At 42.1% G+C, this 24,906-nt stretch overlaps 1 long non-coding RNA gene across 1 annotated transcript; it reads left to right on the plus strand.

Moving 5' to 3' along the window:
* The first annotated feature begins 1,850 nt into the window (after nt 1-1,850).
* On the plus strand, nt 1,851-21,839 carry LOC116663064. The gene is made up of 3 exons (XR_004319117.1): nt 1,851-2,566; nt 5,456-5,458; nt 21,830-21,839. It is a non-coding gene; the product is annotated as an uncharacterized LOC116663064 (long non-coding RNA).
* The last annotated feature ends 3,067 nt before the right edge of the window (nt 21,840-24,906 follow it).

Below are 24,906 nucleotides of genomic sequence, written 5' to 3' on the forward strand. Positions count from 1 at the left end.
CCAAGCTCCTAAATATCTTCCCTTTCTTCCCAAGGGGTGATGATTGCTTCCTTTGGTTTGTGTTTCTGCATTAGCTCAGTGCTCTCTGTTCACTATGTCGATTCCACAGCACCTGTTTCACCAATTTCTCATATCAGAGTCTCTCTGATAAGGTATTTGATAGGATTTCTGTTTTCCTCCCAGAATCCCAGCTGATACAGGATAGAAGATCTGGTGATGCCAATGTCAGTTGGAGCAGTGGTACAGGAGCAGAAGGTAGGATGGGCGGTTGATAGGCTTGACTGAGAAGCAGTAGCCCAGAGGTCCCATGATGAGGATGCTGGTCCCTTGCCATTGGGGCGGAGAACTTGGGCCTGAAGCCTCAGCTCTGCCATTTAACCAGTTGTTTCTTCAGCAGTTTATTTAATCCCCTTAAATCTGAATTTGCTTACCTAAAAAGAAAAAAGGGGGTGATAATAATATCGGTGGATGGGGGTTGGGACTAAATGAGACGATGCTTGTGAAGTGCTTAGGGCCATGGCTGGCACGCGAGGAAGCTGAGAGTTGGGGGCTTTCCACTTCCTTGCCGCAGCTCTGCTGCCTGGGGAGTCACCCTGGGGAGCGCCTTTTGTTGTCGGTGGCTGCAGTTACTCAAGTTCTTTTGTTTTGAAAGGCGACAAAAGAGGCATTTCATGCCTGTGTTTTCAGCATTGAAGCAAGTGACCATCCCCTTTCTTTCTGCACAGATAACTGACGGTGAGGAAGAGTGACTCACCTCTTTGAAGCTCATTTTAAGCGAAAAGCTTTCTGTGATGACTTGAATTTAGAACGGTGAGTTGGTGAGTTGCTTTGCAGGGGAGTTGCCACGCATCTGTTGAGGAAGTTGGTGACCGCGTCCCAGTGCTTTGTCACACTGATTGGATGTTGGAATGTACTGTGACCTTGAAGGAGCGATGCCACATGCTGAAGACGCCATGATGTCACTAATAAAAGGACGCAGCCACTGCCTTACACTCAGAGAAAATCCTGCATTTGAGTGATGGGTATGAATGTGTTCTTTTATAATTGGATGCATGAATGCTGTATTTCCTCGTTTAAATTAAATCTGAGACTAAGCCCCTACCTGCCAAAGTAGAGAGATGCCCAGCGCCAGTTACTGGGGTGAGGATTTTCCTAAGGTTTCCCATGAGTTCCAGAGCCCTGACACAGTTCTGAAATGCTGTGAACGTGTCCTTGTTCTTACCTGTATTGGTTGCCGCTGACTCATTATTTAAGGCAACATGATCCATTTTAAAGGCAAATTGGGCGCAGCAATCATTTGTCAGGGCTCTGAGCTGCAGGATTTGGTTCACCCTTTCCAGGTAAAAATGCACTTGGGCATCCTCTTTGCCTTCTCATTTGAAGGAAGGCTAACCCACCCCTCTTCCCTTGCCACCTGCTGCCCCTTTCAACCCCCATGTAAAGTGTTAGAACTCTGATCACAAAGACATGGCTGCATTCTTATAATAGGGAAAATACTGTTCATGATTTTGCTTCTTAGAGTTGTAAGTAAAATGCAAATGGTCACTTCCATAGACGTCATGCCACCGTCCTGCATGCCAGATATCACGCTCAAAACTTTGTATCCAGTACCTCTAAACCTCGATCATTTTGCATGGTCTTGACCTTGTTTCATAAATGAGAAAACCAAGCCCCCAGGAATATCAGTCACCTGTCCAAGGACATACGGCTGTGTAAAGAGCTTGGATTAGAGGATTGAATTTTTAATATCTGAGACTTCAGTACATATTTCTTGGTAGATGACTTGATGATTGACTCAGAATGAGAGAGAAAAGGCACTTGGCTGGCTATTTGAAGAACTTCACACCTTGTCATTCTATTTATATTTTAGAGTATTCAGCTTAAGTGTTTTTGCATTTTGCCTTTGAAGAGGAGGACAAGGTGAACGTTAAATACAGATGAAATTGTGACTGCGGCTAAGTGACTCCTCCGGCATGAAGGGTGGTCTCCTGCAGGAAGCCTGCTTGTTTACGTGAATGTCTCAAGACCTGCTTTTGATTTCTGGGCCAGGCCATGTTTGTACGGGCGCAGGTATTTTGGTACATTGGCATTTTTAAGTTGTGGGCCTAGAGCTGTTAAATGTGAAATACGAGAATCACTGATTGTGAGGATGTGAGCTGCATTGCCAGGACCCCCTTTCTCTTATACCCACGTGGTGATTTGATGACCTTTTCTTTTTTCCCTCTTGATACATAAAGTGCAGTTAATCCTTGTTTTATGAGCACCCGGCAGCGACAAATAAGGGCTTCTAATTAGGAAGTGAATGTATGTTTTTTTTTAAATGGAAGAATTCATCTCATCAAAAAAAAAAAAAAATTCCACTGTTGTGTGCTTTAAGTGCTTGGGTCATATGACTGAACAAAATTAAGATTTCTACATTCGGCAGATCTTACAGTGTTTTGAGGGGAAATAGGCCATAAATATTATGCATAATCTATACACGTATACACATGCATTTAGAAGAAGGAAGACAAGTGTTGTGGATAAAAAAGAATACAGTGATGGACATGAGGAATCAGGATGAGGAGTGTTGAATCATTAAATACATTGGTCCAAAGGATTAGAGTTACATGTACTTACAATAGATGTTGCTAAATTTGAATACAACTCAACAAAGGATTTGCAAAATGAATTGAGTGCTAGGCCTACTTATTTGACCTGTCATTTCTGTGAGGGATGGTGGCACCTGATAATGGCAGTGGAAATCCATTCTTTCCAGCCAAAGGTAGACCAATCTTGTTTTCTGTCTGTGACAGTCCATGGAATTGCCCACAGATAATGGTTTCTCCACAGATATGTTAGATCTAGAAATAAACATTAATTTTTTATAATATATTATGACTTACGCAGCTTTTGAGCTGATACATTTAATTAATTGGAAAGATTTGGAATAAATTTACTAATATGCTAGATATAATAGCATATAGCACATCTACAAATTAATTCTCCATAAATTAATGGTTGTTTCTTTATTTTTATTATTTTTCAAATGTGTTTCCTAGGGACAGTTTTTCAAGCCCTAACACATAATCTTTTTAATGGTGAGTGGGAAAAGCCTATTAAATTCGTATTTGGGCAAATGTAAGTAAGCAGTGGTAGGATTAAGTTTGCAAATCTGATTTGAAATCAGTTTCTTTACTCTTTCCTCACCTGCACTGATAAAGGGACCCATCTTCAACAACTTGAGCAAAGATCTGGCAGTCAGTATTCAATGAGTGTTAGAATTTATTCATCAAATATATGTTTGGAGCATTTTATCCATTTCACAGAAGTTACTATTTTTGCATTGGAAAATTTTATCATTCAACTTTTTGACAGTCATCGACCCATCTAAATCAAAGTCAAGTCCCTTGATAGCAATACCATTGCAAAGGATTCTGTTTAACACAACTGTTAATTTTTTTCTGATTTTTTAAAATGGAAATCGGAAGTTTTTGTTTTGACCACAAAAAATTCTGTGTAGGAAATAATCAGGTGCCTTTGAAAGTTGCTTTCTATTTCTTCATTGTTGCATGAATTCTAACCACATGTGTGGAAAGGACGAAGAGAAAAGGCTGAATTGGAACTCTGCTCCTTCCTTTGGTTCAGAAAGAACTCTCTGGCTTCCCCCAACCCCGCCGTTCCTCCAGTGTAACACACCCTGCAAAGCACTGCTTGGGAACACAGACGTGCATGTTCACAGCCACTCTGTGCCGTCAATAAGGGAGATGGAAAAGAAAACAAAACTGATTTCAACTAAGGAATTGCCTGGAGGTGGCAGACACGGTGTCCCGTACGGTGATGAGAATGATTCCGCCGATGCCGTGTTCCCTGTTTGAGCTCTCTGCACAGCACAGCGCATCACTGTTGCGTGTGGAACACGTTTAATCATCTGATCCCTGGTTTACAGGTGAGGAAACTGAAGCCTCGGGTGTCTAAGTCTGCCTAAGAACGTGAGTTTCAACTAGTGTGGCTGAGTTTTTTTCTGTGCTTTTTCTCTCTAGGGTGAAGGTGGATGTGAACGCAGGAGTGTGATAGTGTTTCTTGCTCCTTCCCGTGTCCCGGAAATGCTGTCTGTGTCCTTGGAGAAAACTTTCTGGAGCAGCCTTATGATCATGACTCATTTATTCTTCTGTCCTTTCTCACACGTGGCACTTGGCACGGTCTAATGTACATTTATTTGTTCGGAATGGTGTGTTTTTAGTGGTGGCAGAAACTCTGTTTAATTTGCTGCTGATTCCCAGCACCTGGAACAATAATACCTGGCTTGCAAGAGTCATTAAATAAATATTTACTGAGCGAATGTCTGAGTCCACTCGACCCCAGTTCAGTCTGCTCAAGCCTGTGCTCTGCATTGCTGCAGATTCTGAGATTGAAAGGCTTAACCCTGACCTATCCAGGACAGACTTTGCATCCCTCGCCCACTGACTGCCCACTTCACAGAACTGGTCTGGGGCTGCGAAGCTCTCATCACCCGTAGTATACCATTTCTAGCTACGAACAACTTTCAACCACCATGAACTTCATCTGGGATGTCCTTGTGTCTTGAAATTATTCTAAGTCCTTGACATGCTGAATAAAAGCCAGGTTAAGAAACCTTCATTTTATCTATAAAACTAATCAGGAGACTCAGATCATTCAGTCCTAACATCTGTGAAAGTCAGTCATTTTGAGAAGCAGAGAAAACTCAACCAGCCAATTTATTTTGATAAACAAGACTGAATAGGTATTCAATGCAAACTGTTAGGGAGTGCCACATGCCCCATAAATCCTTTAAAGAAAAAAATCCCAAAATACCAAAACTAGGTCTTTTTTATTTCTCTTCCTTAGAAATCTTGAACCTAGTATTAAGTTTGCTTTGAGAAAAGAAAAGAAAACGTAAAAGGCATTTCTATCCTAGGCCAGCTCGTGTGCTTCTCCAGGGCCTTCTGGGTTAGAGCAGTCTTTCAGGTGCCTAAGTTCTAGCGGGGCTTCTGCTAGGTTGTACTTGTTGAGATGATCTCCCAAATCCTGGCCTTAAAACTTTGATCAGATGATACAAACCGTTGGTCTCTCAGCTGCATCTGGCCCCAGGTCTATTTTGTTTGGATGTGTTTTACATCTGTCACCAACATTCCAAAATTGGGGCAGTTCATGTTAAAACTTCTATTTCCACTTCTCTTGAAATACCCGAAGATTTGTCCGTCCTGGACCTACACGCTGTTATGACACGACATTGGGCTGAAGTTGAACAGTGGCCGTCCTGGAGATAGATCCTGAACTCTCCAGTTTGCCATAGTCCTCTCCACCCTCTCGTAGTGTCCATGCTTGCTTCCTTCCATTGCTTGTCCAGTTCCTGCAGAATTGAGGCAATAACTGATTCAAGGTGGGCTTAGAAAAACTAAACTCTTGGTCATCGCTTCATGCCTTTGCGCTCTCTTCCTGCAAGTGTTGTGAGTCGGTGCTTTCTGCAGAAATGCTCAAGTTTCACGAGGATGGCAAAACTGATCAAAGCCCTTGGGAAATGCTCAAAGAACTGTTTTTTCATTTTCGTTTTTGTTTTTTCTTTTTTTTTTTTTAAGTGGAAGTCCTGGGGATTAAACCAAGTACCTCATGCATGCTCAGCATGTGCTCTACCAAGTGAGCTACACCTCCACCCCCAAAGAACTGTTCTGAAGACTGGCTTGTTTTTCTGTTTCTACTGAGATGGGAATATCCAACTCAGTGCCTGTGAGATCAAAGAAGATAGACTGTAGCCGTCTCCTCCTTCCTGAGCTTTCCCCCGTCAGGAGGAGGCTCAGTGGACACTCTCGGTAGACCTCCGACAGGCTGTGCTAATCACTAGAGCCGGCACCAGCCATCGTGTGTGTGCAGCGGCCTAAGCACGTTGACATTCCGTCTTCCGCCCTCCCACTCCTTTAGATTTTCAACACTCTTCTCCTTTTGCAGCCCATTTTAGTTGACTTTTATGAGACACAGTGAATAGAAACCTTAATGTCAGCGCCATTAAATCAGTACCTACAGAAATAATCTGGAAATGCTAAACCCTGGCAGGAAGCGTGTTCCAATTAGTACTGATAAAAGTACAGTGAGCTGAAAACAAAAGTGACTTCAGCAAGGAGGAAGGAGAAAGGGTACAACTCCTCCAGCTCACTTGGAATAGGCAGAGAATCTCAAGAACTAATCTTCCTCGTTAAGTGTTTCAACTATTTTGAAAAGACAGTCTCCCTTGTTTTCTTAATTTACTTCACCCATTGAAAAGGACACGAATGGTCCTTTGCAAGGATAGGGCTTTAGGATTTTGAGACTCTGAAGATTTGTGTGGTTGTGTGCATGCACGCTGTATGAGAGAGATGGGATTCGAATTTTAGCTGCTGTGTTCTAGCTGCATGTCTTTGAGACACCACAGAGTTTGCACTGTTTCCATTGGGCCATCACTGGGACTTGTGTTGGGAAAAATCATGCCAACTTTCCATGATCTTCAGAGAGATCATTTGATTGGCTATGTGCAGATCAGATCTGAATCTTACATGGTTATAATAAACTTGGAAAACTCTTACCTACTTGGGAGTATGTTTTATCTGTGAAGAAACTGTTAGGTTGAAAATACTATTACCTTTTTTACCTAGGTAGCTCCTTCTTACCCTTTAAAACTATTTATTCAAGAATCCTTTAAAGCTCCCACCCCCTCTCTGTCTGAGCTAGTGTGCCTTCTCTTGGCTCCCAGAACAGCTTCTGTAATCCTCTAATACACTATTGTATGATCAACGTCTTGTCTCCGCCAGATTCCAGGCAGTGTCTCCTTGAAACAGTGTCTGTTTCTTTCATCTTTTTACCATCAGTACTTGTCACATGACAGGCACTTAGTGTGTGATGACTGAATAAATGAATGAGTGGATAATTGGATGAATGGTTAGATGAATAAATTTTTTTCTTTTTTAGCGATTACCGAGTTAGCATCATTTCTGGATTTTTTTATATAATTGGACTAAAATGTATCTTCCAGCATATCTTCACTTGTCATTTTGCTTTCATTTTGTGGGTTTGTGTATCCTGATTTTAGGTTCTAATATATGATATGTTTTACTTCAACATAAATATGAAGCCTTTTTTTTTTCAAATTGTTAATTGATTCTTTGAAAAATATGCAGTGTTGAAAGAGGGACTTGGCCTTAAAGGAAGTGAGGGTAAAAAGGAAGCATTTACTGAGATATTGACAGGTTTAGCTAAAACAGTGTAGAGGAAGCTGATAGAAGTTGTTTTTCTCTGGGCCACTTTTCCTGCAGGGAGAAGATTTGCCAGCTTCTTCATTGATCAGAAATGTCTGTGCAGGAGGGAACAAAAGCACCTCAGACTCTGAATCCTTGAGTTTAGCCCACCTCATGGACATCTCTTCTACTGCATTAAAAAAAAAAATCAAATTCTAATCCTCTCTCCAGAGCCAGAGGCTTATGGTAGCTGTCCAAATCCTGATGTTTTACTCCCTCCATTCTCCCTGTCTCTGTCTTACTTTTACTCCATCTCTGCCATAGAGGTTAAAGCACTGACTTGCCCAAGGTTGCAGAGTTCAAGCCTCCTGCCTTTCAGTTTGCTACAGCCTCATCATTTTGTAGGCATGTTGGTGATTCCCATCTGTACCAACAAAAGTAAAGGTGTTTTTTTAAGACGTGATTTAAAATGAGAGCTTTCGAGTGAAAAAGTCTCCAAAAGCAAAGACCTTTTTCCAGAAGGAAAACATTTACTGAACTGAAACTTTAAAGAAAGCATGTTGCTTTTGTTGACGGTCTCATGCATCAGAGCTTTGTTTTCTGCATTACTCTAAAAAGCAGGCAGCTTGAACCTAAGTCTTAAGTATGTTCAACGCAGGAGTCCTGGTTCTGGGGGCTATACAGATATAAAACAGTTTCAAAAACACACCACACCTCTAAAAATACTCCAGAAGGTAAAACCAGGTTAGAAGTTTCCCTTGAGCTTTTAGCACATAGGGGACACAATGAAAGTCAAAGGTAGCTGTAAATCTTTCTTTAAACTTGAGCTGTCAACGTGGAATTTTAACTGAACAGAACTGACATTACTAGATAAAAATGTAGGTGCTAAAAACATGTCATATGATGTAGAAGTATCTCTATGTAGTAAATATTTTGGAAAACTGCATGATCTCTGTCATGTATCTCAAATTATGGGTTTGGAAGGACTATAAAGGCTTCATTCATTCATTCTCAAAACATGTAGCTCTTCCTCATGCTGTTCAATAATCCTTAATTATCCTGGACAGAAGAGGAAGACTGGAGGTCATGACTCTCAGAGTTGTTGTTTTTGTCTTCATTAACTTCATTAAAGGGAAAAAAACCAAACAAACAAAAATGTAACCAAAAACTTCCTATATTTTAAAATTACAGGAAAGATGAAGGAAGCTTATTACCTGCTGATGCATAAAAGCTTTTCACCTACTTGAAAGTCTCATCATAAAATTTTTCCTCACTGCTGCTTCTGAAGGCTGATGAAATAATTTTTTTTAACCTTGTAGTTTAATTTTTTCACTACACCTTACTTCTGACATGCATGTTTAATGAAAATTAGAAGAGACTACAAAATTTTTTAAGAAAATGAGTCTATCCAGTCTCCATGGAACTCTGTTCTGCTTTGTGTGATGAGCTCTCTAGATTAGTCATTTTGAAAAAATCAATCCTCTGAACCAGATTTCTGGTATCTCCTCTAATATTGACAGATTATGCTTTCAAGACCATATTGGAAAAGGACTTTAAAGATTCATCTAATCCAGGTGTTTGCTTGTTTTTTTCTTTTTAACTTGGTATTTATTGATGACTATCAGAAAATTTGAAATCTTAAAAATTATTACCTAAAGGGTTTGTGTGTTGTGTGTCTAAGCAGAGGTTCTGAAACTTACCAGATTCTCTGAAGGGTTGGGGATTCCTAAAAAATTAAGAATAATTAAACCATACATCCCTCTCTTCTCCATCATTTTAACTTGAGCACTTTTACAGCTTGCCTAAGATCCGTTGTTACCTGTCCTGGGATTTCCAACTTTGTAGGCATAGCTCACATTTGGCCAAAGTGAATACCTACCAGTAACAGATGAGTAGCGGGGCCTGGTTTAGTCTTCCACCTAGCACTGTCAGTAGAACTGTCTTGGACATTGTGACCAGATAGACAGAAGCATACCTGGAATGTCCAGAATCCATTTGGATATAATTTGAATGTCCATAGAGTACTGGGGCAGAGGTAGGAAATACAGGAAAAGAACAAGTATCTGCTGTGAGGACTTATGAGGTCGTTAAGACTTAGAAGATAGCAAGATCCAAAGGAATATGTAATTCATTCCAAGTGGTATAACCAGCTGAGTGGCAGTTGCAGACTCTGATCTAATTTGAAATTTGGAAATGATGTGACTAAAATCTAGGGAACCTGGTTACGTGACTACTTACTTTTTAATTTGAAGTCCCTCATGTAAACTATAAATAAGACTCAGGATTCCCCATGAGTGTAGCCAACAAGAATCCAATGAGTGTCCTGGACAAAAGTCAACAGTGGTGTTTATTAGCTGGAAAAGTTGTTGCTGGAAAAGTTACGCTCTTCTTTTTCAGCCAGACAGGTTTTAAATACAGAAATATTTAAGAGAATCAAAGCTAACACAACATGCTTTTGTGTCAAAAAGGAATCTGTGTGTGTTTGGCATTTAAAGTTTTTCTAATGCTTAAGAGAACTTGGTCTGGTAGAGTAACAGATCAGTTTCATAGTTCCCATTTAAAATGCATAATTGAATAATTGATTTAGACTTGTGGTTTTAGGTTGAAATATTACTAAATTAATCTACTGTGTTGGAATATTTAAAAGAACTTGATTCACTATATTTATAAATTTAATTTATTTGATTTAAGAGATTTATTTAATTACTGAGGAAGGTTTTAAGTCAGACAATTGAAGTACTTAAAGGAAATCAAATACATTAAATTTATAAATGAATTTTAAAATATTTGAAGAGCTTTAATTAACTGTTTATAAATGGAGCTAAATGTTCCTCTAAGTCCTCTTAAAAGCAGTTGCTGAAATTTACTAGATTATAAATAGAATTAAATTTGTAAGCTGAAATGAGAAGCTTAAGGAAGAACTAGGCTTTTAAATTTGTAACTTGAATAAATCAAACATTAATATTTAAAACCAAAGTGCCAGCAGATTGATCTTTTCTGAGCACAAAGGTCACCCTCAAGGACTACAGAAACCTCATGTTTAATGCGCACTTTTTGTTTTAAACATAGGATTGTTCTTCAGTTCCATAGAGAAGTATGCATTTCTTTTTTCCCAGAATCATGCAGTACTTTAGGTAGTTTTCCTTTTGCCATTTTTGATAGATTTTTGCTGGGAAAGGGAAAATCAGTGCAAATGTGATGTTTGGGGAGCAGTTAAGAGCAGTAGGGATTGTGACCATCTAAATAAATGCATACTGTTTGGCTCATTATCGCTCAGTGGTGATCTCAGTGTATATTAACTTACGATTTTTTTGTTTTCCAGGAGAAGCTGGAAATTTAACTTCAAATCTGTCAAAGGAAAAATGTTGCTACCGACTTGTTAGAATAGCTGGGCATGGGGAGGGGTGGCAAAAGTCTACATCTGAGACTGAATTAGCCTGCAGGTCACTTGTTCTAGGACTTTGGTATATAAGAAAGTGCTATGAGCAGTGATGTAACCTGATGTCAGCTGTCCCCTTATCATTCTGTGCCCCAGAGAGACAAGAACTCCGTGACTTTCTGAGCATCCCTAGAATCAACTCAGACCAAAGCACTGGCAAATAATGTAGTTTCTATGAAGATTTTGAAAAACAGAAGAAGAGGGAGTTTCTTGTATGTATGCTCATGCCACATTAAAAAAAACAAAAATTGTATTAAAAATCCCCCACTATATATTTCTTTTCTCCAGTTTTTTCTATCCAGCTACTGTGCTTGGGGTGGGGAGCAGAATGAATTTTCTTTCTCCTCCTCAACCTTCACACCATACCCAGGAACCTAGGCTTCTGTCTCCTCCGCTGAGTCTATCACAATACTTCAAATTCCCCTCCCCTTTATTAGGCCGAGCAGTCTCGTTTTGTCCCACACTTCAGCATCCTGTGCACTCAGCGGTGGTGGTGGTGCTGATGCTGAGCTGGATAAAAGTACAGTGACTTCTTTCTGGATGTTTGCAACCAACAAATATCTGAATGTTGAGAACTCAGAGCCCGTGCTTTCTAGGTGACTGTAGTCCACCTTGTGGTGCTGGCGCTTGCCCCCTTTCTTTCTGACTTACTCTTGTAGCAGCAGCTGTAACTGCTCCCCTCCCTACATCCCCTCGGCCTGTGCCATTTCAGTGCATGCTGGGCCTGACTTCCAGGGTTGGTACCTGCTTCTCTGCCTGCTGGAGCCCCTTCCTCAGCCCCGCTGCAGACACGCCGCAGACCGCCACAGGCTGGAGATGCTGGGTGAGTAACGGCCTTCCCTGACCCACAGCAGCACGTGGTGGGACCTCCTTCCTCAGCTGGGGTAAGGCACATGTGCTAGGCTGCATCTCAGAATTCCTCAGTGGGGCATGAGTTCCAGTTGCCCATTCCAGGTAACCAGTTGATAATGTCCCCTTTATTAGATTTCTTCCCTGTCCCTGTCTAATGTTTTCGTGAATCACTGGCCACTTACATTCTAATATCTACCTCTATATCTGCTTCTGGGGGAACCTAAACTATAAACTCTCCTCATACCAAACACCATTGTGATGAAATTGACTAGGCGTGGAATTTAGCCCTTGGTAGTCTTAAGGGAAGGCATGCACTTCCTGCAGGTCTTTACCCAAAACGTGCTCTGAGGGGAGCCTGGCCTTGATAATGGGGACTGGGTATTAGAGAAGGACGTTCTTCTCTCTCAAACTTTGATTCAACCATTTGAATTTCAATAAGTCTTGCCGACAGCTGTACCTGGCTGTTTTCTGACAAAATCAGTTCCCAGGAATCCCATCCCAACTTCACGTAGAAGATAATAATGGTCTGGGCCAGGAGAGGGTTTACCCTTTAAGCCCTTCCACAGTTGTCTTCAACCAGCTTCAAAACGGGGCTGCACTAATGATTTTCTGCGCAACTCTGTTCAGAGGCCGAGTATCCTCTTGGGCCTAGTGGATGCTTATGAAGTTGTTCATTATTCCACCGCTAAAGGTTTTCTGTCTGCCTCAAAATCACCTTATTGGTGACTCAGCTGCCCCCAGGAAGTTTGCTTCAGGGAAGACATTTAAAATTTCTAACCACAGACCGGGGGAGTGGCTTACTCACGCAAAGGCTGCAATCTATTCCTGCTGACTAGGCTCTAATGGAAACATTATAAAGTATTCATAAGCTTCCCCCGGCCTCAAAATAGAACCCATTTCTCCACTTGGATAAGGTATTAGAGCTTTAAATGCCCCCACAATGAATCTGCTCACTCCTGGGTTCTAATTGTTTCTCTCTCTCCCTTGGAAGGTGACTGTTGGGCTCTGCTTTTCTTAGCCATCTGTCCCTTTTCATTTGCTCCCGCCTCATCTCCCTGTCTCCCTCTTCCCTTCAGCCTTGTTTACAGTTCTTTTTCTGGAGGGATGGTTGCGGAGTTGACTTCCCAGGGGGAAAAAAAAATTAAATATTCATGAGAAAGATAGTGTGGGCTGATGGGATCTGGAAGAAGGCAAACTGAATATATAGTAAATGAAAAAAATTGAACATGTTAATTTTAATACTCGAACAAGCACTGGCATGTCTGTCGCCCCTCACAAGATGTAGTCTTCTGGGTAGTCTATATTATAGTTATTTTAGTCAGGCATGATTTTTTCCCCCTCTCTCATTAAATTAGAATATGATTACCTCCCACAGCCAAAATAGCTCGCTTGTGTACGAGGTAATATAATTTATTTCATAAATAGGATCAAAACACCTTTATTAGATGGTGGTGACTGGGGAAAAACAGCATTTTATTAACATTTTAGTATTGACTCTATTTTATTACATTTAATCAGAGTGGGATTTTGACAGCTACCCAGAGATGTACTCTAAACTTTTATTCATGCCTCAGCTACCTTGCTTGAAAAGATGTTGTTTTTTTCTTTCAGCGTAAAAACCAAACCATTTTGTGATGGATTCTTCTGAAAACCACAAGGGGTGCATGTTGGGTTTGTCTGCGATCTGGGCTCCTAGGGGTTTCTTCCTCTTGGTGGGTACAAGTGAACAGGGCCACAAAGAGGGTGATGTCCGGAGCCCAGGGTAGAGGACTGGTGAAGATACTGACTTTCTTCCTTCCTCCCATCTTTTCATTTCTTTGCTATTTTCCACAATATTTATTTAACACCTGAGGATCCAGCAGTCAACAAAACAAATCCCTTCCCTTGTGGGTCTGGAATGTTGGAGAAGACAGACCATAGAAATAAAGACACACGGGCTATCACGGGGGCAAGTCCTGCTTTCACCTCATGGGTGCCCTGGATCTGCGTTCTGTGCACGAGCTGTGTTAGGTACCACCTACAGTCTTCCCCGCGTGGGGCCTGGCAGTCCTATTTAGACATTCTGTGATGTTTTTCTGTGGGGATGATAAGAATAAGACATCAACTCATTTCTAGTTAAGGCATAAGAAGAGTTACTGTGAAACGTAGAGGAGACATTAAAGGTCATTAAAAAAAAAAAAAAAAAAAAAAAGCTGGCTCTGCCACTTACCAGAGAAGTCATCTTGGTCAGCTTCCTGACTTCACCACATGCTTGTTCTCCTGTAAGATGATAACAGCACCTGCGTCCCCAGCTTGCTGTAAGGGTTAAATGAGTTGTTGCATTTGCTGTACCTTCAGCAGTGCTGCTAGTGTGCAGTAAGGACAGGCAGTAAGTGTCAGGCAGTCTTAGTTACTTGGTGTCCTCTCCTGCCCAAGGCTTCAGCCTTCTGTCTCTGTTGGGCTAGTTGGCCAACTTCTGCTGAACGACTCCACTGATGGAAGTCTGAACCTCCTGAAGGGCCCTCCTGAACGGTGACCGTCACTTAGCCTGGTTTTGCCCTTTCTCGTGTAGAGCTGCAATCTCTCTCTCTTTCGTGTAGCTTCTACCCTGTGGTCTTGGATCGAGTCAGAGTAATTCCGGTTTATCCCAGGCTACTGGAAGGGCACACACCAGTTCCTCCTTCATATAATGTGGCTTGAGGTGTCCTGATGATCCCAGGGGCTTTCCTCTGATCTGTTTTTTCCTTATCTGTTAAAGGATGGGATGTCCAGTTGTGAATACGTAGCCTACTGAATACTAGCACCACAAAATGCAAGTAGCAAGACGGAGGAGGCCCTGTGCTCAAAGAACTACATTCTAGTGATGAAGACAGACAGTAATCAAGTATAGGAGTAAGAAAGATACTGCTTTTTCACATTGGATGGACAGGGAAGTCCTCTTTGAGGAGGTGGTACTGAGATGAGATCTCACTTTGTGTGAAGGAGTGTTTCAGGCAGCGGGGAGAGCATGTACAAATACCCAGAGGTGGGAACCAGCTTAGCCATAAGGTCAGGCAGCAGAAAGCAAGCCATGTCACTGGAGCAGAGTGGATGGGTGGAAGGAGGCAAGTGCAGTGAGATATGACGGTCTAGGTCTCTGCTTATCGTAGGGGATCCTGGCAACAACTCTCCTCTTGTATCTGGAAAGTTTCAAGGGTTCTCAGGGTTGGAAGGGACATTTCCCAAATGCCCCAGTCTCTTTTCTCGGCAGTACTCATACTCAGCCTTCACTCAGGCTGTAGTTAGGTTCTCACAGTGCCATCTGTGAGTAAGTGTTTAAAACTTAATCCAGGTGCTCAAATGTAACTATTGTGAAAAGATTTTTTTTAAATGAATCACTTCCCTAGAATTCTGGTGCCACATTCTCTCACACTTCCGTTCCTTTACACATGCTGTTTACTCCACCTGAAATTCCTTCCTCCAATTTGTGAATTCCTGTGGATATTCTGTAAAACCCAACTTGAAGGTACCACCACCTCTGAGAGGCCTTCCCCACTCTTTGAACGGCCCCACCCGCGCTCCAGTAGTCAGAGGGACAGGCGGCTCCCGCAGCACCCTTTCAGGTTTCTAGATGAGCCATGTGTCACTCTCTTGAAACTGGTTTACTTATTTCCTTTTCTTTCTCCACTACTCTCAAACCTCTTGCAAGAGGAAGCTTCGTCTTGGGCATCTAACTCTGGAGTTTAGCAAGGTGCTTGAAACTTAGTTGTGCAACAGAATACTGGCTGCATGCTTCACTATTGAACATTAACTAAAATTAGCCCCCCAGGATTTGTCTAACGCACTCAGTGGGAGCACAGTTTGCATGTTGGTTAGTGGTGTTACTGAGTCCAAACTTGTTCTGCTTACCACACAGGCCAGCAAATCAGGAGACGAGGTGTTGGGGCAAGGAATAACTATTTGGAGAGGAAGCAGACCCGAGAAGATGGGGGAGAACCAAGTCAGAGTTCAGGCACCTTTTATACTAAAAAGGGGAGGAGGCTGTGGTTGGTTGGTGCAAGCTTCTTGGTGTCAGAATCCTTTGTTCTTGGAGCTGTCCACATAGCTCTGATCGTGGTGACTCTGTAAACCTCTAACAAGACAAATGTTATTTTCTCTTCTGCAGCTTTTTTTTTTAATCTTTATATGAATGCAGAAGTGTTATAACCTTAAAGGTCAGAGCCTTGAGAATGGGCTATCCTGTGTATTTCAGGCTATAAGCAGCAGTCTTTTACAAAAGGTGCAGAACCAGCATGACCCAGCACGGGAAACAGAGCCCAGGGTTAGAACTAAAGGAACAGATCTAATATGGAGTCAGATTTGTTCCTCCCTACTATAGTAGAGTTAGTTGTTGTGTGAGGACATCCCTTGCCTTGCATCCCACCCCCTTCACTGAGTGCCTCAGTGAATTTCCATATGCCCCCTAGGGGCAGTAGTGGCCCCAGATGAGAACCATGCTGGTCCATTAACTTATTTACTCATGTAAAAACTTTGAGTCAATACTCCGTGCCAAGCCCTGTGACCAGTCTACATGTAAAACACTGGAGCAGAATTCACTGCTTCTCATTCTGTCCATCTTGTAGGACATCCCCGTAGGACACTTCTTCCTCATTATATCAAAATGTGCCTTCTCTAACATCTAAGAGCAGTGATTCCGGTCTTACTGTCTAGTGCAATACAGGACATATCTAATCTTTTCTGTTTGTGATAACCTTTCAACTGTTTGAAGACGTTTGATGCCCTCTGCCATCTACAATTTTCCTTTCTTTCAGTGAAACATTACTGATATTTTTTTTCTTGACTGCTCCCAATGGTATGAATTTGAGTGATCTCGGCTCTTTGTGTCAGTATGCATTCACTTTGACTGTCAAGCTGTCATATTTTTACTCTACTTTCATGTTTGGCATTTTCCCCATTGTTTACAACTCAAGCAGTGATAAACGACCTGCAAGGTTTTTGTGGGGGGTATATTTTTAAACGCATCAGGTCACGTAGATGTAGCCATCAGAGACTCTTCTCTGTGGAATGATTGCCTCTTTCCAGGCTTCTAGCAAGTGGCAACATGTTTAGCACCTACTGTGTATGCAGTGTGATATCGAACAGCACACAGGACAAAGAGAAATGTGCAGCACCACTATTGTCAAAGAACGAATGAACTCATTAGAGCAGTTTACACACGTGAAAACATTAAAACCAGCATGCCCAGAAATGCTTAGCAACGGGCTCTGTGGGTGGAGAGTGGAGGCAGAGCCCTAATTTGCGTTTACTAATTTCTGTGGTGTAAATCGTGACCGACTGCAGTCCACCAACAGGATGTCACTGCATGTGGAGTTGAACCCTCCGTGTTACTCTGTTTCCTCCATATACCAGACATAAATAACCTTAAAGGCATCGATCATAGTAAAATGTAACACAAATAACTAGGAAGTGTTATGTTTTGAGTATTTGTTACCTTCACCTTTAATATAATTTATTTAATTGTAATTTTATGTAATTTAAACTTCAGTAATGGCTGTATGTAACAACTGCCTCTCAGAATTCCTGAGACTGGAACAGTTGGCTCACAGGCTAATGTGAGCAGACCCCAGCCCTCTCCTGGAAATTCGGCTCATGACAAAGACATGATGGGGCACTAGACACACATACAGAATAAATGGCTTTGCAATTTAGATAAGAAAATAATCACTACGTTATGTGGTGAAGTAATCAAGGAAGATTTTCCTGGAGGAGGTGGTAAGACTTGAAGAATGCACAGGATTTACATTAAGGAAGGGAGAGGCGCTGTGGCTCTATACTGTAGACAGCGTCTTACTTAGTAACCACAATTCAACAACCAGGATTTCTTGAGGGCCAGTTCTGTGCCCACCATTGTACTACAGACCACAGTGTGCGGTTTGCTGTACCAAGAAGTAGGTACTATTACTAGCCTCCTTTTAAAATGAGGAAACTGGGACTTAAGTCAGAAAATCTTGCCTCAAGTCACACAGCTGATAAGAGTTATTTTGTTCCTTGTGTTCCTCTTGTCTGAGATTCATTTCAGACATGTTTAGTAGAAGGGACCACGCCTGTGAGCATTCTCCGGCTTGTCTGTTCATACACCAGCATTCATGATTATGGAAGTCACCTAGTAGTTTCAGACACTCTTAGCATTTAAACATTTCCACCTGTCTTTCACTGATGGCCAAACCACCAAATAATGTTTCCCTCTGGATGTCACTGGGTCTTCCTGGGGGAGAGATGGCAAGTGACAAAAACCCAGATGAAACTGACTTAATGAAAAGTGACATTTATTGGTCCACCAACTGAAAATACAGAGATGGGTCTAAGTTCAGGCACGTCTGGACTCAAGAGTTCCACACGCAATTGCTCTGTCTGTCCCCTGTGCTCTTCAGTTCATGCTTACATTCTCACCACTCTAAGGCAGGCAGAAAAGGGAAAACTGCTCTTTCTCTGCAGTCTGAAGAAACTAGGACTCAGACCATATTCTCATGGGCCCTGGTTGGGCTGTACCTTCATTGGTGAATGGCAGAGAGGGTATTCTTTTCCAGGCAAGAGTGAGTCATGCGCCCTTCTTCCCCTCACAGTACGTGCTGAGAGTCAGGGAAGGACATTCCTCAGGGAAATGAAGATGCTGTTAACAGAAGTCCATAGTACGTGTGTAAGGAAGAGAAACGGGGGGTGGGGGGGACAGAGGAAGCCACAGTCATACAGGAGATGACACAGTGAACACAGAAACCAGAAACTTTTATGAAGACTAAATGTAGAACATGTATCACCCAAATCCTTTTGAATTATAAGACAGAGCACAGCTCCGTGCACACGTGTAGAACCCAGGTAGCACTTCTAGACCCTCAGCTCCAGTGTGGGGAGAGGGACTGTGCCCACGAGAGGTCATTCAGCATTTTTAGAGCACCTAACTATCTACTAGGCATTATGACAGTTCACATTCTCATACTTATTTTTGTCTTTATACTGAATTGAAAAACAATAAGCTGCACATATTTAAAGTGTACAATTTAGATTTGACATATGTTTACACCTGTGAAACCATCACCACATCTGGACAACAAACATTTCTGTTTCCCCTACAAGTGTCCCAGTGCCCCCCATTTACTCCCTCCCCAGGCACCCTCTCTGATCTGCTCTCTGCCAGTATGGATTAGTGATTTGCATTTTCTAAAATTTCATGTAAACAGGGGAATACAGTACGTACGTTTTTTGATATAACTTCTCTCACATAGTGTAATGATTTCAAGAGTCATCCGTGTTGCATATATCAGTAACGCCTTTTTTGTGGCTGAGTAGCATTCCAGTTGTATGCATATACTATAATTTGTTTATCCATTCACTTGTTGATGGATAGTTGGGTTGTTTCTATTTTTTTCCTTGCTGTTAAACATAAAGCTGCAATGAATATTCATGCACTTCTTTGTGTGAGTATTGTTTCAATTTCTCTTTAGTAAGCACCTAGGACTGGAATACCTGGGTCATATGGCAGGTATATGCTTAACTCTGTAGGAAATTGCCGAATCGTTTTCCAAAGTGGTGGTGCCGTTTTACATTCCCACTCTCAGTACGTAGGTGTTCCATTTCTTCTACTTCTTGGCTAATTGTATGGTCAGTTTTTCTTTAATTTTATTCCTTCTCATGTGTGTGTAGTGGAATCACAGGTTTAATTTGCATTTTCCTCATAACTAATAACATAGTCCCATTTTGATATTATTTCTTACCTAGAGATGATGGGGTTTTTCTACTGGGTAGAATTTCTCTGTATATATAAACTCTTTTGAACTCCCTGTGCACAAAAGTTTAGTTATTTCTATGTGGAATAATGACAATTCACTCATTCAGCATCTCCCTTGACTTTATTGTATCTGTGAAACTTTTCTAAAACTAGCTGCAAAGAATCCTCTCAAAGTTTTTTGACTCTTTAAACCATTGCTTGAAACCAGTGTAGTTTAAAATAATGTAATTTTAGCAGACCGTAGCTGGCCTTTACTTTTTCTTTATGTGACTGAAAATTTGCATCTAGAAATTTATTAGGAAATCTATCTTTAGAAATAGTCAAGGCAAAATCTCTCTCAGTATCTTCTCTGGAAAATTCTAGCCTCAACAGCTGGTGATCCAGTGACATAGTAAGGGAAAGAAAATTTGCATTACTATCAAATGGTGCAATTATCTTTCTTTCCGGAGTTGCTCATATCCACACATCAGCAGTACCGAGCGTTGCCCCGAGGTTGGACTTTTTAGAAATAACCACTTAATCACTGTGCTTGCTTCAGTTCTGATGCTGTATTTTACTTTTTCTAATCTTAATTGAACACCTCTGAGTAAGTCAGTATTTACTGGTGCACATGCATGCACACAGAGCTGTAGTTGGAAGGAGGAAATTGGATTATTTATCTTTGTGTTCGGGTTTCCAACTTCCTGACGTTCAAGTCAAAGGCCTGCTCTTGAATGGGGTTCTTGGGTTTCCAAGGAGATCATCAGCCAGCGTTCTGCCCAGCAGTCTGTCTGCTCACCTTGAGAATCAGTGCTAGTTCTGCTGCGGTTGTCCTAGTCGTGGAAGGAAGGAGGAAGAGAAAGAAGGAGTGGAGTAAGGGTTATTTTTAAGCAAAGGCTTCCAGGGCTATGCTGGTAGCACATTTTAAAGAACGCTGTTATAATCAAGTTATAGTAATCACTTTCTAATGCTTATTAAGCCTTTGGTGTGCGGCAAATACTGCGCTAAGGTATTCACTGGCATGTTCTGTTGGAATGAGTGTGAGCAGTGTTCGTATCCCCCCATTTGTGGATGTGGACATTGAGGTGCAAATAACTGAACTAATTTGCTGAAGGTCACTGTGTGTGTCTTGGCAGAGCCTGGGTTTGAATCCAGGCCTGTGTGTTCCAGAAATCATTTTAATCACTTCATTGTACTAACTTGACTGGCTTATCAGAAAATATGGAAGAAGATTAATTTTTAGAGCCTTGGAAAATTTTGCCATCCATGTCTCTAAAACGTGTGTTGTATGCTGGACGATGGCGAGAATTTCACTACCAGAAGTGTGCTAAGCACTTCACTCCCTACCTGCGTGCTCCGCTGAGGGTAGACGCAGGCTGGCTACACCGAAATAGTCCTACAAAGAATCGTCAACTGACAGCAAGATGAGGCAAACATAGGCTTAACAACCCCCTGCCACACACACACACACACATACACGTTCCGGAAAGGTCCTTAAATATCATTGAGACCCTGTGTTGGTTAATCTTAGGCTTTATCCTGACTTGGTGACACGAGTTAGTGCCCAGATTGTCTTCAAATACTATTCTAGGTGTGTCCGTGAGGGTACTTCTGGGTGACAATATTTAAATAGGTAGGTTGCCAGCCTTTGGACTGAAACTCTACTCATCCTGCAGAAACTGAGACTTGTTTTCTCCATAATGGTGTGAGCCAGTTCTTTATAATAAATCTTTTTTTCCATTCTTTTTTTAAAAATATTGAAATATATAGTCAGTTTACAATGTTGTGTCAATTTCTGGTGTACAGCACAATGCTTCAGTCATATAGGAACATACATATATTCTTTTTCATATTCTTTTTCACCATAAGTTTTTACAAGATACTGACCATAGTTGCCTGTGCTATACAGTATAAATCTGCTGTTTATCTATTTTATGTATATTAGTATCTGCAAATCTATACACATACTCTGCTGATTGCTTCTCTGGAGAACCCTGGCTAATACAGCCACTTAATGGGATTTCCTCTCTGTAACTCATGCCAAGTGATCGATCTGTATGCGTATAATCAAAATGTTTCCCACTGTCCTGGCTCAGGGAGAAGTGGGGTTGGTCCTGTCCAACTCTGCCAAAGGCTAGTGGTTAGACCTTCCCTTTCCAGCCTCTTCCGGTTCATCCCTAGCACTGAAAGCATCTGGGACATTGTAAGGCTGTAATGGGAGCAAGTTTTCTCATGGCGGGCTGTGTCTTCTGGGGCTGAGCAGACTCTGGCCTGAGTGGCCTCCTCTCCTACTGGGCATCGCTGTGCTTGTGGCGCTGGTGCTGGGGGGTCCTGGCAACAGGCAGCACCCTGAGGCGCAGGCAGTGTGTCTGCTGCACCTTGTTCTGGGGGAACTTGGACCATCTGCTAAGGTGGGCTGGGTTCTTACCTGCAGGGTCTCTCCAGGCGAGGGGCTGTCATCCTGGCTGCCCAGACTCTGTATTCACAAATGTTTGTCTCCAGCTTCTGCTGTGAACAGGGTTTTGTTTTCTAATGTGGTAGCCTTTTTTTGTTTGTTTGTTTTGACTCCTCCTCAATCCCTGAGGTTCTAGACTTTTGGAATGCAAATACAAGGAAGGGCGTCATTTTTCTTTGCTCCCTGTTCCTCCCTTCCCCGAGGCATTGAGCACTGGCAACCTGGCCTAAAGGATGCAGAGAAGGAAGGGTTAAAAAGAAAAAAGAGATCTCTCTGAGGTGGATGGAGGGAGTTCATTAACATTTCAAAAATGCTATCATTACATGGGCTTCTAGGGGTAACATAACTCCTTTTCCTCTTCCAACTCAGGGAAAACCCTTTCAATTTTTGGACTGTGTTGTTAGCATTAACTTGGTTTCCTCCAGGTTTAGCATCTCCAGTTCCTTCCTTCCCTCCTTCCACTCTTCATTACTCATGTGACATCCATTTAAGTCTCTCTTATGTCCTACTTTCTTTGTGCTTTTTAAAGATTCGTGGTGGAGACTGGGCACCACCTGTGGTCTGACTGGGGCACATGCATAATTTCAGGTGGTCTCTGTTTTAATGATAAAAACCACCCAACCCGGGACACACAGACACACTCACTCACACCCTCCTGCTGTAAGTTAGAGCAAAACCTGATGCAGGATATCTCCTGCAGCTTCTCTTGGCCCCCAGAGCCTCTAACAAGTGAGGAGGGGGCTTGCAGCTACCAGTAACATTGTCCACTTACAGTAAGGTCTTGCAGGATCCAAGAAGCTAAATTTTGTGCTGGGCCAGAGTCACTTTATAACATGCCTTTCATCACCATTTAGAACGAATGTTCACATTCAATCAAATCTCTGTGCTGAATTCTTCCACTTAAGAGGGTATTTGCAAACTCCAGGCTCTGCTGGTTGCTGAACCAGACTCATGTCACAGAATTCCACTGTCACCTGGGGAAAACAGCAGTCCGTCTGCAGGCTTTCTGAGCTGTGTCTCCCTGCCCTCAGCTCTCCAGCGTCCTGGAAAGCCCTTTCGTTCCCAGCAATGTGGAGCACATTACTACTCTGTAATAGTGGCTTCACCCGACTGTGGAGAGGTTTGCGTGACACAGGATGATGTACTGGTAGACCTCACTTTGCCAAACAGCACAGAATTTACACTGTTTTCTTGTATTTTTCCCACCCCATATCCCGTAATGCCCAGGATTTAAGAAACTGATTGAAGTTTTTCCAGAGGAGTATACACCTGGGCATCTCTATCCATGTGGAAGGAGATCCACCATCTAGTTTGGAATAATAATAGCTCATGTGAGACTGAACACACAAAAGGACAGTGGCTGGATCATGTATGAGAACTCTGACCCACATCTTCCACAGCAACTGGCCCATTAAGGTTAGGACTTGGTCAGTGACTGTCAGCTCCTCTATTTTTTGCCCACTTTTAATTCAGGATCAAGCAGGGAAAGTCAAGCACGCTTTTCAAACCAATCAGTTAAGATGCTTTGCTTCTAGGTAGCCCACCTCCAGCCTCCCCATGCCCATAGCCTCCTATCAAAGCACACCTGAAGCCTTCCCTTTTTTTATTATAAGGCGCTCTCACTCCCTGCCTGCCTTTGAGTCTCGGCCAAACGCAAGCGATGGTGTGTGACTCTTTGCTATATGGAGCCTTATGTGCGTTCTCATTTGGGTGGTCTTTATTGATGTACATTTCATCATTTAATCCTCGCTACAACCCTATGAATAAAATATTACTATTGTCTCCATTGTTCTGATGAGGCAGAGAGGGGTGAAATTCTCTGCACAAGGTCAAACCACTGCTCAGTGATGCATCAGGAATTGAATCTAGGTTTGTCTGCCTCCTAAGTGCACGTATTTAAACTGGTACCTTCTATTGTCTCACTGTGAGCCCTTAGGAGCCAAGCATTGGTACCTGCTGTTGGACTGGTAAGAGCTGAATTTTGGTAGAAGATCATGTGGTTTTTAAATTTATGTATACTTTAGGTTCTTAGGCCAGAGATGGACAGCTGGTCACTGGCCAGGTGCTCCCCTCCATGACGCAGACTTGTGAAGTGCCGTCCAGCAGGGATTGTGTTTCCCAAGGCTCTTGTATCCAGCTGCGGGCATGTGGCTACTTCTGGCTAATAAAGTGTGAGCCTGAATGTTACGTGTTCTTTTGGAAGGTGTAGCTCAGTTTCTGGTGGGCCATGTCCACTCTCTCTTACCCGTCCACGAGTATTGTGTGGGGTCATGTCGCAGGTGCCAGCAACAAAAGTTGCAAGGATACTGAATTGCTCAGTTTGTACTTAGAGCAGAGCCACCCAGGAGAGCTGCCAGGCCAGGAATATCCTCCCTGGACTTGGTACAAATGTGAAGTAAATGTTTATTATGTTCAGTCATTGAAGTTCTGGGGTTCTTTCAGCAGCCAGCGTATCCTAATACAGTTCTCTTCAAAAAAATATTTTAAGGGGGAGAGTTGGGCCCTCAGATCACTGTCTAGAAACAATTAGATTTTCATCTGGATAACTAAAATGTTCATGCTGATGTTTCTGTAAAAGAATTTGTATACTTTTAGCTTGTAGAGTTTGAAGTGCAGACACAGTAGACTGTTGTAGTAGGAGCTGACATTGAATGCAATTGATTGCAGCCACACCGGGAACAAGACAGACAAGGTAAATAAATTATGAATTCCAGGGGAAAGGAGCTGGCAGGAACTGCTGTTTCATTTCCCTCTTAACCCCCTGTGACTATAAACACGCTTATAGATATATTTTATTAATAATTGTTTTGATGTATTTGGATTTTGCAAGTAGCTACTGTAGCAAAGGGATTTCTGGACACCCCTCTAGCTAATCAGATTATGGACATGAATGCTGGGGTGACAAACTAGCGAATGTATGAAAAGACAAATGGAGAAGCTCTCCCTTACCAGCAATTGTAACTAGCTGTTTGTTTAAAATAACAGCTTTAGACCTCTTTCCAGTTGTGCTGTCCTCACTTCTGGCTACAAATGATGGACTTGAGACTGAAAATTGTATGAGAGCTACTTAACAAATTGATATCTTTCAAGGGACATCAGCAGAATAAAGCACTTTAAAATTCACTTCATGCCGTTTGAAGAAAGCATTGATATTTATATTGAAAGAGCCAGAGCTACCAGCAGTTTAAAAGCCCTGTTCATCTTATACAGAAGGAAAGGCAAAGCATGTATATCG

This window comes from Camelus ferus, chromosome 4 (assembly GCF_009834535.1).
Source record: "Camelus ferus isolate YT-003-E chromosome 4, BCGSAC_Cfer_1.0, whole genome shotgun sequence".
Classification (NCBI taxonomy): domain Eukaryota; kingdom Metazoa; phylum Chordata; class Mammalia; order Artiodactyla; family Camelidae; genus Camelus; species Camelus ferus.